The sequence below is a fragment of the Zonotrichia leucophrys genome, chromosome 1A (genome assembly GCF_028769735.1).
Source record: "Zonotrichia leucophrys gambelii isolate GWCS_2022_RI chromosome 1A, RI_Zleu_2.0, whole genome shotgun sequence".
NCBI classification, from domain to species: Eukaryota; Metazoa; Chordata; class Aves; order Passeriformes; family Passerellidae; genus Zonotrichia; species Zonotrichia leucophrys.
This window is the reverse complement of record NC_088170.1, coordinates 15,385,698-15,402,466: the sequence shown is the minus strand read 5'-3', so window position 1 is coordinate 15,402,466 and position 16,769 is coordinate 15,385,698. Positions and strand designations below refer to the sequence as shown.

Genomic DNA, 16,769 nt, shown 5'->3' with positions numbered 1-16,769 from the left:
TGAGTTTCAGCTGTGGGTGCAGTAAGACCCCAAACCAGACTGCCTTGTTACTGTGGATGCTGTGTGATTTTTGTCTGTGTCAAAATGTCTGCGGCCTTCCAGAAACCAGAAATAATGATAAGGGCTCAAACATCTGTGTTTCCTGTTCTTGTCTAATTTGTCTGAGTGCAGCTAGCCTATCCCAGCATAAATAAGGTATCTGCTACATGGACTGCAGGGACTGAAAAATGCATCCTGGGACAGGGTGACTTAAAGGTGAAGGAGGCTGTGTTGGTGGGTGATATTTGGTATGGATGGATGGTGTATATAGATGTGAGGAAATCATTCAAGCTGCAGTCCTGATTGCTTCCATTCAGATTCAAACCAGCCTTTGCCCAAAGGCCTTTTGCAAAAAATCGTGCCATTAGTGTAAGACACGCGTCAATGGCTTTTTCCATGGAAAACCATTAACTCTTCAGATCATTCAGACTGTCAGTGTTTCTTGCTTGCTTTGCTCCTTTGGCTTTAAATCCTCTTCCCACCTTTCCAAGGCAAGGTAGCTGGACACAAATCAGCTTGCATCAGTGACTTCCTTCAAATTGTATATGATAATAATCTTTCCTTAGTAATTTTGAATCCTGTTTGTGGAAATTTCTTTTTAAAACATAGGAAGAATGTCACAGTAGCTTTTTAATTGAAACACAAATAGACAGACATGAGGCAAGTGTGTGGGAAGGAGCAGTAGTTTGAATTGTGCTGTGACTACCCGGGTCCCATGTTAGAGTAATTTTTTAGCTTTTAGTAAAGAGCAGGAGCTCTTTCAGATCTTGTATCTCAAAGCCTTGCTTTTCTTGATCAGAAATGATTAGGCAAAACAGATCTTTATTTTTGTCTTGTAAAGAACAGACATGAATCAGACTATTTGCTTGCAGTGCTCTTGCATTCTTCTGGAAATATTCCTGAAACAAAGCTCTCAGGAGTCACAAAGCAAAGAAATAGTGCTGCCTTAACCTTTCTTGTTAAGCTGTGCCCCCAAACAGAGTGCAACGTGATTTTTTCAGGTCTTAGAGCACAGGGCTGTGTTCTGTTTAAATTCACACAGTGTGTAATTAATTGCATGAAGTTGTGCATCTTGGATTCAGAAAAGAAATGGGTGGCTGTTGCAGAAAACATTTGATTGGCAAGGCAAACTATTACTGCTGAACATGTAAAATTGTGGGATTAGGATTTGCATTTTCTTCCTGGTTAAAAAATTAGACTCTGGAAAAGAAAAAGAAAACCATATCGTGCGCCTTTCTTTCCTGGGGATACTGGTAGGCTCCCCCAGGGTGTTTATACTTTGTGATGTTCTCTCTATGAAAGCAAAAACCCAGTTAACTCTCACCTGATTTGCCTAGTCCTGCTCTTGTTAAATGATCATTCCTAACAACTGGCTCTTGGTTATGGAGTGGTTTTCTGGGAGGTTGTTTTCTTCATACTGGAAGTGAACTTGGATTGAACTCGGTGGCAGACTTTGCTCTTGCTGTCAAGGCTGGAGAGCCCCCGGCCACCAGTGTGCCCTCAGGTCAGGCTGTGTGTGACTTGGGAGCAGCTATTCCCTCAGCTCCTGTTCTTGGATGATAATTGAACCTTCCAGTTAAACCAGAAAAGACCCACCCTTTCCCAGTAGTCCCAACAAGTCCCAGCTTTCACTCTCTGTTCTGAACTCCAGACTTTCCCTGGGGGCTGTCAGCCTTCCTGGCATCCCTGGATCTCTGTGTCCTGTGCCCTGTTCAGGCTGGAGAAGTGCTGGGATGAACATCGCAGCCAGTCCTATAGGAAATACTTCTGTAAACACTCTTCAGAGATGAGGGTGTGCAAGAAGGATTTCTTTAGCTTAGGGTTAGAGGGTGTCTGCTAGGGTAGTGTTGGAATTTGACCCCAACCAGCAACTAAACCCCAAAAAGTCACTTATTCACTCCTTTCCTGGTGAGACCAGGGGGAGTAGAAGTACCAGGAAGGGTAGAAGTGACAAAGTTTATGGGTTGGGATAAAGAGAGCAAAAACTGTGCACATAAGCAAAGCAAGGAATTCATTCTCCACTTCCCATGGTCAAGGAGGTGTTCAGCCATTCCCTGAAGAGCAGGGCCCCATCACAGGTAGCAGTGACTTGAAAAGCACTCCGAGCACCCTGCCCCAGCTTTATATACTGGGCATGATGCTGTAAGGTCTGGAGTGTCCCTTTGGTCAGCTGGGGTCAGCTGTCCCAGCAGTGTCCCCTCCCAACTCCCTGTGCACGCCCATCCCCTCACTGGGATGGGCTGAGAGGCAGAAAAGGCCTTGGCTCTGTTCAAGCCCTGCTTGAGAACTAAGCCATCTCTATGTTATCCCCACTGTTTGCATCACAAATCCAAAATTTAGCCCATGCTCCCCGCCGTGAAGAAAATTAACTCTATCCCAGCCAGAACCAGCCCCGGAAGTTCATTAGTCAAACTTAAATTGAGTTTGAGGAAGGAAGGACACGGGGGAGTGGGAAATGAAGCCCACTTCCCTAGCAGCCTTGGGAACAAACTGAATCCTTGTGTTGCCAGGGTCTGAGGCAGTTTGTTCCCTTTTGAGGAATGCAGGGACACATTCCCTTCCTCATCAGGCAGCCAGTGGCCGTACAGCTTGCCCGAGGTGTGGGCTGAGTGTGTAGCTCTGACTGTGTAGAGAAGGAAATGACTAAACTTGCTGTCAAAGCATGGTAACAAAGAACATCTTTGATTTACCAAAATAGTGGTGGTGCAGAGGCTTGGGCATAGCTGTGGTGCTGCCATCCGTGCTGGGAGTAGCAAGTCAGTGTGGAGAGCAGCCCTCGTGGGGAGTGCGAGTCTCCTCCTGCAGTGTGATGGGAGACGGACCTGGCTGGGAGCCTGGTTCTGAGCAGCTGCTGGGGCTTCCCTGTGCTGCACAGGCCTCTGAGGGAGCTGGGGCAGCGCTGGTGGCTGCAGCAGGAGCGCCAGGCCGGCTGTGGCAGGCAGGGGTGGCCAGTCCCGCGCACCAAAGGTGCAGCTGCAGGATCCCACAGCAGCTGTGCTCCACGTCTCCTTGCCCCTGCCCAGCTGCTGCCTGCGTGTCCTGGCAGCCCAGGCAACAGCAATCCCAAAGGTCCTGTCAATCTGGGAGCCTCAGCTCCAGTCAGATATTTGTAATGAAGGGGAGAAGCTCCATCTAATTATAGGTTTTCCATTTCGGCCCTTCATATTACTTTAGGCAGGCTTAAAATAACACGGTTAACTAACTTCTTTTCCCTGGCTTTGCAGTTTCATACATGACATTCTGCAGTGCCCTTTATAGAAACCTCAAATATTTTTTTTGCCCCGCCTACCACATTTTGTGTCTTTTTCCATCTGGCAGATGTTTTTTCCCTGTGTTGCACAGGGCTCAGTACATAATTAGTCTGTTGCAATAGCCTGGAGCCCCAGTCCTGTGACAGAGTCTGCTTGCACAGGCTCCTATGTCCTGCTCAGTTCTTTGTCATTTTTTCCCCTGGTGGTTTTGTTCAATGTACTCTAAAAAACTGTTCTGAGAAGTAACAAGCACCCAATAATATGTGTGCCTTGAGATCTTCTATTACAGCTTTTAACTGTACCTGGAAATATTTGGGGATTTTTCCTCCCAGTCATACAAGGGCTGAATTCTCTCTCTTCCAGTTTATAACCTCTGGATATTTGCAGTTTGTTGCCACAAGTCAACAACTAGTTAGTCAGTGTGCCTTTACTTTATTCCTACATTTTTGAGCTGATTCTTTGCTTTCCAGTCATGTTACTTGTTTGTCTTAAACTCCTGCTCTTTTCATGATTTTTGTTTGGAGAACAGTGTCTCAGTGTGCCAGTGAAGTGTCTCAGGTGGGGGTACACTGGTTGTTTCTATCCTTCTTCTAACCGTATTTCACTGAGCATTTGTATTTGAGTCACTTATTCTTATGCCCCTTCTAATGGGAGCTCATGTAACTGCATAGGTTTGGAAGTTTTTAATTATTAGTTATTTAGTTATTAGTTATTATTTATTCCCCAAACTTCCCTTTTGCATTTCAGATTCAAAGCCTACCCAGAGACTTCTCTTGTAACAGTTCTGTCAGATTTCCCATACCAAATAGCTCCTCTTCTGTGCACAGTCTGTGGATGAGAGTATCTGAGATTAAAACTTCATGTCAAACCACAGGAACAGAGAACATCTTTGATTTACCAAAATAGTCACAGTAAAGAGACTCGGGAATAGTTGTTGGGAGTGAGTTGTGGGGTTGGTTCAGTGCTATGGGCTCCTCTGACTTCCACTGGCTTTACTTCACACCCTGATTTTCAAATGTTCAGCAACGTTGGGTGCTTCTCTGGGATTTGTTTGAGTTGCAGTAGTGAGAAGGAAGCCTTGCCAGGTATCATTCACCTTTGTTTTGTGCCATATGTTTGTGATCAGCTGAGGAGGTCAAGGGCAGGCACAGGCCAACTCTGTAATGTAGAGATACTGAGAAATAATGCTCTTGGGAATTATTTGGAATTAACAAGCTCATTTCCTTTTTGTACATCAGTTGTCATCCTTTAATCTCTTGGTATTAGCTTTTCTTAAATGGTGTTACGTACATCATCCACAGTGCTTCCTGTATCCTGTGTCACTTGATAATAAACTTTTACAAGATATCACTGTTAAGTCATCTCAGGCTTTGAGTGATTAATCAAAATCTCTGTTTCTCTTTTTCTCAGGGTTGGATGTTTATATGGATCAGTGGTACTTGCTCAAGAGTGACAGTGGAGATCAACACTAAGTCTGTTCCTCTGAGTGAGTAATCTAAACCCACTGCATTGCTGATGTCTATTATCTACTATCTGCTGCTTTTTTTTGCTTTTTAATATCTTACACAACAGCTCCTTTGGGCTTTCATTTCAAATATCATTAAAATGATGCTGTATATGATTTCTCAAAAGAGTTGTAGAAGAATGTCAGTCTGCTTCTGCAGATATCCATTGCTTTTGCATCTTTTAAAGGATGGTCCTTACTTAACACAGTCTAAGATGTTGTTTAGTATCAGAGAAATGTGGAAACTGTGTTTCATGACAATAGATGTAGGGTTATCCAGTGGACTGTGTCAGAGTAATGAAGTATGTTCGGATTATCCAAGAAGCAAAACTGAAATGAGCTGAAATGTGGCATGTGGAGGGTTCAAGCAGTGCCAGTGCACCCCAGTTTGGAGGGTTCAGCTCCAGCACAAGATCCCCCTGGACATGCTGTGACTGAGTGATGCAGCTGTGCATGTGCAGTGAGTCTGACTCAGCAGGTCTGTGGCAATGTGCAGAGAAACTGCCAAGGGCTTTCAGATTACTGGGGCAAGTTTATGAGAAAATGCATTCAGCAAAACAGAGTATGTGTTGTGAGATCCTTTGGAAATGTCCCAGTTCTGTTGGCTTCAAGGAGCAGCATTTTGCATTCAGTCTAGACTGATTTGATCCAAGTAGCCTAGTGCATTTCAGAGCTGGCAATCTTGTTTTGGGAATGGTTTTCCCTCATCTACTTTGTTTTGGATATTATGGTATGATTTAGCTTCTTAAATTCCAGTTGGAGAGCTGGGTCAGATTGCTGAGCGAGCACTTGATCCCTGCACCCCTTGGCTGGGATGTGCTCATCCCATAACTCCACAGCTGGGCTCCCAGTCCTGCAGGATGTGAGGACTGGTGTCTCATTTAAAATGCCATTTCCCTTATTTTACTCCCTTAGCCTCTCCATAGCCCTTGGAGTGCTCCTTTGTGGCTCTCCAGCCCTTCTCACACTAAATCAGTGTGCATGAGTGCTCTCTGGGATTCACAGCTGCCCAAGGATTTGGAAAGAAGTGGGTGTTGTGGCTCCTTGTGTGTCAGAAGCCCTGAACTCCACTGCCAAAAGCTTTTATTCCCTGGTTTTTAATCAGAGGTCTGGTGGCACTGGAAGTGGTTGTCACCTATTGTCTCCCATCCTGGTCACATTCATTCAGTTTTATCACCACTTATCAGGCTCGGTGGGATTACACTCCAGCTGGATTGGTATCTATCATGGCTGTAAAAACATGATTAAAAGTCTGATGCTGGCTAGCAGCCACCTTCTGCTTGTGTGTTTGGAGACTTTCAATCTGCTGGCATCACTGTGCAAATGTCTTACCTTTGCTGGAAGTCTCTCCCTCCTTGCTCCCCAGATGCTGTGCTGATTCCCCCTGCCTGGGACATAAATCTGCCTGGTTCTCCCTGTCACTGGTGCTGCTGCTCCCTGGGAGGGAGTGTGTGTGTCCATGTCCATCCAGGGCTGAAGTAGCAGGTGCTCAGTCCTCCCTTCTCCGTTCCTGTGGCTCCAGGACTGGCAGTTTCTGGCGTTTGGAGGAGTCAGACCTGTTGCCCTCAGCAATCAGTCCTAAAAGCCTGATTTCTCCAGCTGCTGCTTGCTTTCCCCATTAAACAGATAAACAAGAGCCTCTCCTAATGAGGTGGAGGAAATTCCTGTGCCTGACTCAGCACTGACAGGGCAGGGGACTGTGTTTGGGGCTGCTGGCTGCTTCTCCCAGATGGAGAGGAACATGGGCTTCTTTGCTGGGTTACCACAAGTTCAGCACACATCTGACCTCCAGTCTCACCACACAGAATACACCAAAGGTTTCAGAGTGGAGTTTCAGTGCCTCTGCCCATGGCCTCTATTTATCCATAAAAGCATGGATTTCCATCTTCCCTCCTTGGCTAGCTCCATGTTAAACATACTGCTGCCAGTTCAGCCTTGCCCTGCAGTAAGGCCACATGTATAAATAATCCAGAAAAGCTAAATAAGGCTTTTAAAAACAGCCTTAGCTGAAACAGTGTTGTGACATGAAGACACAGAAACCTGTATAAGTCTGTGTAGCCAGAGTCAGTCACACTCCCTGCAGCTCCTGCTCTTTCCTAGCAAAGCCCTGCAGGTTTGCAGGTGTGTCTTCACCCTCCTCCACCAGCTCTGAGTTAGGTCTGTGCTCAGTGACAGCAGATTTTTGGTGTGTCTAAAGCTGAGGCAGAGCACCACATGCAGCACTGAAATTATATCCAGTCCACCCTCTTACAGTGCCTGTGTGCAAGGGGCAATAATCAGTATTTGTTGAGTTTTCTGCCCTCAATGTCACATTGAATACAGGAGAGAGGGAAGCACAAGGCTACTTCTGTGTATTGCATTTATTGGCACTTGATGGCTTGTCCTGCAGGGCCCAGCCCACACACAGCTTTTCTTGGGCTTTTAATAGTTGTGCTAAACTCAATTGTACTCGAAATAGTAATAATTTCAAGCATTTCCCCAGAGCCTGTGGCTGCTCTGTATGTTTATGGGAGGTGCAGCACTGCCTATGGTTGGGGCAGGGGAGGGTCCCCAGGCAGGCTGGGATAGGATGGGATTTTTCTGGTGTCTTTTTCCTCCCATTATTTTGAGAGGAAATACTGCTGCTTGCAGAAAAGAAGTGCTTTATTGTGCTTTTGCTCCTCACGCTTTATGTGATGTGGTTTGAACTTAAAGTGATTTGAACACTTCTGCTCACCCCCACTTCTGCTGGCGGCTCTGTCATACCCATGGATCTCTGCAGAGAGGGGGGATGTATCTGTCTATAAATACGGAGCAGCCTGCCCTGTTTGTCCAGCATGTGACCCCTCTGCTGCACACGGTGTTTTCCTGCCTCCCTCCCATCCGGTTCTTCTTATTTTATTGACTTTCCCAGTCCTGGAAATTGCTTTCTATTCAGAAAACATAAATTCTTCCCTCACAAAGCTTGCAAACCTGATTTCAGTTCTTCCGTTATTCCTTGAAAAACTCTTTTTGCTCTCTTTAAGACCGAAAATGTACATTTTCCATGTTTATTTAGGCAAGCTTATTTTGTTCTGCAGAAATCTTGTCAAAAGCTAAATTTCTTTGCTTGCATTTATAATCCTCTGAGGTTTATGTATTGGGAATAATCTCTGTGAGCTGGAAAAAGATGGTCCAATCTGTTTTAAGATGCCCCACTTTTTGAGTATTGCATCTCATTAGGAATACAGTTGGCTGTTTGCATGGCTTTTTTCTTCCTCTGTATAGCTTGGGGGAGAAAATACATCATTTCTTCATCTAGTAATAATGCTTGGCACTTTGCATCTTCAAAGAACTCTGTGGCTACGGATTGAATAATTCCTATAACACTGTGTAGTAGCTTCTCATTATCATTTCCTGTGTTCTGCAGATGGGCAAAGTGAGCAAGAAGTCAAGTGAGCTTAGGCCATGGAAAGAGAAACAAGGTCAATTTGAGTTCCCACCTTCCTAACTTCTAATAGAGCAAAAGAAAGTTTGATTCAGGTTGACACAAAGGGAAATGTAATGATCTTTCCTAGCATTCTTCACTACTTACTTAAGTGCATTTTCTGGTGGTGTTTTTTGATGGTTTGTTTTTGCATCCCTAAATAAGTTTTTTCACTGACTGATGTGGTTGGAGGTGTGTGAGGAATTGTCTGAAGTTTTATAAAGGTGAAGCAGCATGTTAATGGGATTAGGTTTGTGGGGTGTCACTCACTGCTGTCTGGGGGGAGCTCTCTGCTCCTTCCCTCCTCTTTACTCTCAAACCAGAGGCAGAGGAGACCTTTTCTGTATTATTTGGGAATATTTTTTCCCCATCTTGTTTTCCATCTCAGACTAAGATGGGAAAAGTGAGCCTCAAAATGGTAACTGTGTCAATACATAGAATTTGATCTTTCTTGTTTCATCCACCACATGCCATGGTAAGATATTTTTTTTCCCCTCCCAGGGACTGTAGTGGAAGTTGTTGGCTCAGAGTGGTGTCTGGAATGATGTCATTTGCAGAAATAATTTCATACAACTGCACTAGGCTATAGGCCTTGATTTACAGCTGCTTAATTCCCAAATGCATTGCATGACATGTAGAAAAGGTGAGTGCTGTAGGCAGTAAACTGTGGAATTAGGCACTCTGTTACAGAGGAAGTCACGGTAACAATTTTGTTGCCTACTTGGTAGAAGTTAGTTAAAACTTTTTTTCAGGAATTCTGTCTTTTACAAAGTTGCTTTGGAGCCCTGGAGAGTGTTAGGGCAGTTTAGTCCTCTTGGGGAGAATGGATAATCTGCTAGGTGCAGAGGAGCATGGAAATCACATGAAGAATTCCTTCATTTTCTTAGGAAAATCTCGTGGCTGCTTCTCTGCAGGATCTGAGGTTCCCTGGCCACCTTCTGACTGGCTCCAGATGCCTTTTTGATAAACTTCCAGGCAAAAAGCCTTGCTTGGCTTAACACAGCTTTGTTCTGGGCATGCCATGGTAGTGAAGGCAGTGGAGAAAGCAGCTGTCTCCAGCCATGTGCTCTTTTTGGGGATGCAGAGCTTTGCAGAGACTTTTTTAGGGGCTCAAGATTTAGTTCCAAGATTATATTTAGTTTTCTGTTTCTGATGGGTGGGACAGATATCCTGATGCCTTAGATGAGACCTTCAGTGATGGACAGCAGCACCAAGGTATCACAGCCAGTATTTTTATTTTCATTTCTCTTTGACTTTCTTATATAGGGAATACCTCATTTGTGCATGCTCCTTCCCAGTGCTGGGCAGAGCTGTCCTGAACCACTCTGTGCTCCCGGGGCTCTGGGTTCATCCTCTGCCTCTCATGACACCCAAATTGCTGATTACTCGTCTGCTGACTTTTTCAGGATCTGAATGTGGCTTTTCATGAATCTGGATGTTTTTCCTTTATTGGGCTTGGGAAGCTCTCAGGGCTGAGTTGGGACCTGGAATTTGCAGCAGTGAGTGCAGAGCAACTGGTGAAAGCTTTCATGCCTTGCTTGCAGGGTATGAGTACTTGTGGTGAGGTCTTGGTGTCTCTCCTTTGTCATCTGGTAGCTTCTCTCACTAGATTTTGATTTCAGCTGCTTAGGAAAAATGTCAGCAGCTCAGCATGTGGGGAGCTGCATGTGCATCCGGGGTTGTTCTGTTGTGTTTGTTTTAATTTTGTGTTCTGTAATTTTTTTGAGGTATTGCATCCAAAAGTGGTGAGTGCCTCCAAGAATGTGCCCAGGGCAAATTGCCCGGATCATACTGATACCCAAGGAATTTTGTTGAGATCTTTTAGGATCTCTGGATGCTCCTTGGGTATTTGAAATTAAGAGGAAGGGACCAACTGGCTGGAAGGTGATTGCCCAGGGAGGGTTGGATCAGGCTGCATTTTTTTTCCCCCGCTGGGGGATCAAAGCACTGTCAGAAAGCACTACTGTCTTCAGTGGAAAACCAGCTGCTGTCATTTTCCAGCTCTCCTCACTGCAAATTGGTGAGCTCCCCATTTCTCCTGTGTTTGAAAGGCTGAGGTGGTGCGGCCCAAGTCTGACTAGTGATAACCAGGGAGCCTGGCTGTGTTCTCTGGGGGGATTCCAGCTGTAAGCTGGCCCTCTAAAATGAGCAAGGAAGTGGCTTCAGGCTGAGCTATCTGGAAAATATCAGGGGGTAGGTGACAAGGTATGAAAGGCAAGGGCCACTCCAAGCAGTGAGAGGCTCCAGAAACCTGACAGTGTCAGCAGTGGGAGAGGTACTGGATGCAGCTGGAGATGGGCTGGAACTGGAACTCTGTGTCCAGCCTTTCCCCTCTTTCTAAGGGAGGCTCAGACCCACTCTGCATTAAATTGGTGTTTGTCTCAGCCTGCTTGCCTGCTGGCCAGCCTACACACTCACTCCAGATGTTCTTATCTCAAAACTGGAGATGCACCTGAAATTGTTCTTCCAGGATTTGGAAGCTTTTTTGTTAAAGCTGTCTGTCTGCCAGTGTTTCCAAGGACACATCACACTTTGAAATCATGGTATTAAAATAATTGCTTTTGAAATGGAGGGAGGGTCATGTGCCCTACATCAGAAATTCCTCTTAGTGCTTATTAATCCGGTATATAAATGTCATGGCTTACATCCACAGGGTGTTTATATTGAATTTTAGCTGCATCAGTATCTCTTGCTCCTCAGAATAAATGCCATATAATCTGGTAATGAGCAATATTCTTAATTTAGAAACCAAAAATAGGACATAGACAAGTCTGAGTTACTGGAAGAAAGTAGGAAATAGCCTTACCTCATAAGGGGAGAGCAAGTTCAGTTGAATCATCTAGCGTTTAATGTAATGCTAATGGCAGAGAATTCTGTCTGTTTCCCCAGGATGGCACAACAATTGCCATATTCCAAAGGCCTGATCCTCCTGTGGTACATCTCTTCTGAGGTGTGTAATGGGGTAGTTGGGAAACACCCTTCTTTCCACACCCTGAGGAGGTCAGTGCCCACCAACTGGAGGTGCATTAAGCAGTAGGGATTTAGGCTGATGCCCTCCAACACCCTGTTGGATAAAGGGGATAAAGTTGTTCCTCTGAGACCTACAGTGAGCAGCACTGGCTGGGACAAGATGGCAATTTGGGAGTGGAATCATCCTTGCTGTGGCAGGTGGGCATCATCCAAGATCTCTAATGTCTGGAGCACCTTCCAAGCTGACAGTCCTACACCTGAAGGAGGTGCAGTGGAACCAATAGTCATATAAGCAGCAGTGGCTAATAAAGTCAGTCCCTGATACACTAAGGGTGGTAATACTGCAGGATGTCCCCATGGGGTGATGACTCAGTGGCCAGTGCTTGTTTTCTCTACACCATGAGGGGCATAGGCTGTTAACTTTTAGCTCAGGTGCTGTCTGAGTGCTGGGCTGATGGGTGAACTTATTCAGTGGAGGCTTTCTGTGACTCATTGCCTTTTCCAGACAGCCTGCTCTCCCACCCTGTGAACTCCCTCAGTGCAACAGAGCAGCACTTGTTTGCCCTGATTCACTGAGTTTTGGTTTGTGTTCTGTATGCAGTAACAGTGGCTCTGTGTAACCCTAAGTAAATTTTGCCTTGAAATATCTTGGTGAAGAAGTTACCTTTCTATGTGATGGTGGTGTCACACTGAACCAGAGTGATGTGGAGCAAGATCCATATAGGAAGTAAGCATGTCTTTGTTGCAGACTTGGTGTGAGTTTTGGAACTTCAGTGTTTCCTGTGGTGCCAAACACACCCACGCCCCCACACACACCCTCAGAGCTGTGCTCTGGTGGCGCCTCTAAATGGGGAGGGAAGGCAGATTGTCGCAACAATGATCAGGATCTTTGTGAAGATTTGCTCATGTTGTGTTTGTGGCAGAGGCCATGTCTGGCAGATGGTCTGAAGTCCGTCGTGGTGAGGAGAGGGCTGCTATTTATTACTGATAGCACCCACAGATGGCACAAAGCTGCCAGGATCTGTATTTTGAGGTCCTCTTTTGGTCACTTGGTCAAACAGGAATCCAGTGTTAAGCATGTTCTCAGCAGCATTGACTCCAGTGGCATTAGAAACATGCTTGACATCAATGTGGGCTTGTGCAACTTGCTGATCTCAGGCTGGGTGGGTCTTGCTGAAAAGCTCCTGTGCCGACAGAGAGACTGTCGCTATTTCAGGCTGTGGTTCTGCTCGGCTGTCAATCCAATTTAAGGGGACCAGATTATAAACAGTGAAATGCTGAGCTGGTGCAAAGCTGCTTTGCTGATAAGGAGCTGTTCAAAATATTTGGAAAGTTCAACTCTGCTGCGGGACTGGGCAACCGTTTCTGGCTCCACTCCCAGGGCGCAGTGCCAGGGGTGTTTTGGCTGGTTTGCCTGCTTGGCCGGATGCCGAGTGGCCGAGGCTTGACGTGCCCTCGGTGTCACTGTGCCTGAGGGACACTGGGGGATGGCAGTAGTAAAGCAGCCATCCTGGTTCTGCCATCTGGGCAGTGAACAGCTGTCTGTTCCTGTGAGGACAGAAAATAGTGTGGTGCATCCCATCGGGTGCTGAAGCGTTGCCAGAAATACCAAAACTGAGCTTACGGCAGCTCGGTGTCCTTGTGTCTGTTCCCAGCTCCCAACAGGAGATGAAGCTCTGATAGGTGGCAATGCTGCATCCCTGTCTGAGGAAGAGCTTTGTTGACTGTCAGTGTTTCAGCCCCAGAATAGTCTGGCAACAGAGCAAATTGGCAGCTTGCAAGTGCTTGCAGGAGCCTCTTTGTGTATTTGGTTGCATTTTGCTCCAAGACCTCAGCAGAGACTTCCACAGTTCCTCCCATGCCCTTGTCCTGGCTGTTGCCCTTTCCCACCCTGTCCTTCACAGTGCAACAATGTGCTAGTGTTTTATTGCTTCCCTTTGAGATCCTGGGCACTAATGGAATTTATAGAATCATAGAATGGTTTGGGCTCAAAAGGACATCCCCATCCAGTTCCAGCCCCTGCCATGGGCAGGGACATCTTTCACTATCCCAGGTTGCTCAGAGCCCTGTCCAACCTGGTTGTGGGCACTTCAAGGGATCATGGGGCAATCACAGCTCCTCTGGGCAACCTGTGCCAGGGCCTCACTACCTTCACAGGGAAAAGTTTTTGTGTTAATATCTAAGCTAAACCTCCTGTCTCAGTGTGAAGCCATTCCCTTTTATCTGTCACTCCAGTTCCTAATGAAGATTCCTTCTCCAGCTTGCTTGTTAGGCCCCCTTCAGATACTGTAAGGCTGATATGAAATCTATATGAAACCTTCTCATATTTTTTTTTTTTATCAAGGAGTGTTGTGTATTAAGTTAATGCCTTTGCATCCTGTGAGTATCTAGAGTAGCCACGCTTGAATGTTCCCACTCCTCTGTAGCCTATCTCATCATTCCCCTTAGGGGCCTTCTTTGCAGCTGTGCTGCCATTCACAGAATCTCTGCCAGCTGTGCTGCAGTGCTCTGGGCACGGAATTGGGAGGAGTGATGTGCACACTCCAGCACAAATGTGGTATTGTGTCCTCCAGATGGTTCCTGCAATCTCTCACCTGGATCAGATGCCTGATGCCAAGGGGTTTCCTGGTGCCTGGGTGCCGTGTTAAGGTGTGTTTTCCTGTTAGCAGGACATTGTCAGCCAGTGATTATCCCCCTGTGCTAAAGGTAGGGGCAGCACTGCTTTGAGCAACTGAAATAGCTGTCTGTTGAGAGGATGGGAAAGGGAAGCCCAGCAACATTGCTACATCAGGAGAAACTGTGAGTGCAGTCAGTTCTGACAGCGAGAAACCGTGTAGGTACACAACAAACAGCAGTAATGGGCTGCGTCTGTCTCCTCTAATGCTTCCCTATCTGATCACTTGTCAACATGTGTTAATCTCTGCTGCCACAGAACATGGAGACAGCTCTGAGGTTTGTGCTGTTAAGGGTGTGTGCTGTGTATAATTCACTGAGTGTTGTGACAGCCCTAGTGAATGCTGTGATCCACGCCATGGAGCCCTGGGATCCAGCTGCGTTATCTCCTGTGTTATTCAGGAGGAGTTTGGAGCCTTGCTGGCGTTCCAGCAGGAGAGGGAACGTGTGTGGTCATGTTATCCTCGGTAGACATTTGCATGTGGCTCTTTGGAGCACCAGGTTGCTGGCCCGCAGCCACACCGGCATCTTGGGATCTTGTCAGATCTTGCCAGCAAAGGAGCACCAGGCTGGGTCACAGTTCTTGGACAAGAAGTTTCCAGGGAACAAGCTGCTGATGCAGAGATACCACTGACGTCCTTGTGGTGCCCTGTGCGTTCTGACATGCATGCTGGGCGTGTTCCTCTTTTTCTGTTGTTACTTGGCATTTTCTGACTTCAAAAAAACACTACTACAATTCTAGTGTCAGTGAGAAATCAGTTGACTCTTCTTTGCCCCGTACCGTGGCCAGTTGTAAAGGATTTGAAATGAGTGTTTTGAAATCTGAAGAGGGGTATAGCATTGATTGTTTATGAGATAAAAATTGCTCAGGCACAAGTTGAATATCAACTTGCACTGAGCTTGGCTTTAGCAGCAGTGTGGAGCCATGCTTCACATTCCTGGATGCTGTTGCTACATGGAGTGGTGTCTTTTTTCCTCACTGGTGCAAAGTCCCCACAAGTGAGAAGTTCCCACTGATAGGAATTTTGCACTAAGTTGAATGTGTGCTCTACCTGGGTAGACTCACCCCTTAAAATAGCATGAAGACCAGAGTAACAGGAGCCCCAGCTCAGGTGAGCAACTTTTAACCTAAGCCCTTCAGGGTGACTGGTTTAGCCAAGCTGTTTGTTTTGATTTAATGCCCCGTTTACTTCACCTTCATGTCTGTCTTCAGTCAGGTTAGCTCTCTTGAGTTTGGCAGCTGGAATTGGGAAAATAATGGCTGTTTTACAGCATATTATTGGCACACTGCTGTGTACAAGTTAAAAATTGTTGACTAAGATGGAAGCTTCCTGCCTTGGCCCTCAGTGCTGCAGTACCAGGGGAGCCTCTTGGGCAGGGTTACCACAGTTAAGGTGTTGTGTGAGTACAGAGCAGGTGGTCTCAGCTGCCAGAACCACTGCTGAGTACAGCCTGAGGAGTGCCTGTGGCATGGGAACTCGCCAGCAGCCCTGTGGAATTGTTTCCTCTGGCTGGAAGGAGGATTGCAGCTGTCTGGCCATGGTCTGGTTTCTCAGTATTGGTTTCAGGCCTGAAGAAGTCCTCTGTCCCATGATCTGTTTGTTTTCCTCCTTGTCCCTGCGAGCTCCCTGGGCAGCCCAGGAAGCCAGAGCGCTGCCCTCTGGTCACAAGTCACTGGTCACTCACTGTCAGGCTGGTGGTGAATGTCTCCTCCTCAAGCCCTCAGGGGCTTGGTAGGTCAGGCTGGCTTCATTACCTGTGTACTCAATGTTTGAAGACACCCCAGGTACCTTACTCACACCTCTTTCTTCCCTGCCAAGTGCACATTTCTGCTAAATCTCTTCCTTCCCCTCCTCATCAATGGTTACAAGTGTGACTGGACATCAGCTCTTGTTTCATTGATACTGAGATTTAGTTTAGAAAAACAGGATGCCATGGAAGTAATTGTCTTGTTCATGTTGCTTTCCTAAATCTTGATTTTTTTAGACACAATACTGCAACAGGGAATTAAATCCCTACTTCTTGAAAAGTTTTTAATTAGCTGAAAATATGGATTAAGATCTTGCAATCTGTAAAATACTGCACATCATGCTGCTACATCTTGGGCAACACTCCATTTTCTTTTTAGGACAATTTAAATGGAATATTAGGAGAGAGGAAAAATATCCACCCCAAACCAGAGCACAGAAATGGCAATTTAGAATTCTTGACATTTCTCAGAAAGCTGCTTAAGATTATCTCCTTAAAATGGCAGATTTCGCCTGCAAGTCAAGTAGAGGAGCAGGAACTGATATTCCATTAAAATACTAGGAGAGGCCTAAATGCATTTATGATCATTGAGACTTTTGCAGAAAACAGAAACTTAAAACTGCCAAAAGTTTCAATAAAGGGCAAAAAGCAAATCCCCAAATCCCAAATCTAAGCATGACTTAGATACTTCCTCTGCCAGAGATCTCTGCTTGTTACCATGCAGAGATACCTGTTCTGACATTTTATCCCTTCTTTTTCTGTGCGTACTTGTAAAAGCCCCAGTCTAAACTTTATGACACAGGTCTGTACTGCTCCCTCAGGTCCTGTCCCTGGTCACAAGAGAGAAGAGATCATTGTCTGAAACACACTAAATAACATTTCAATAGTGCAGGATTTCCAAGGTATTTCAGTACTTCCAAAGCTGTAGTGTACCAGGAGGAGCACACTGGTGTTAAGGGATGCAGCCAGGGCAGCAGGGCAGGGGGGATTCTGCCCCTCTGCCCCTCTCTGCTGAGCCCCCCTGCAGGGCTGCATCCAGCCCTGGGCCCAGCACAGCAAGGACAGGGAGCTGCTGGAGCCAGGCCAGAGCAGGGACACCAAGGGGATCAGAGGGATGGAGCAGCTCTGCTGGGAGGAA

General features: G+C 46.2%; 1 protein-coding gene across 15 annotated transcripts in view; it reads left to right on the top strand.

The window, feature by feature from the left end:
• The window catches only part of PPFIBP1 (PPFIA binding protein 1), a 101,592-nt gene that overhangs the window by 24,163 nt on the left and 60,660 nt on the right, over positions 1-16,769 (top strand). For all 15 annotated transcript variants that reach the window (XM_064701439.1, XM_064701402.1, XM_064701394.1 and 12 more), the window contains exon 2: positions 4,701-4,776. The gene's annotated coding sequence lies outside the window, so the exon portion shown is untranslated. The remainder of the gene's footprint in view (positions 1-4,700; positions 4,777-16,769) is intronic.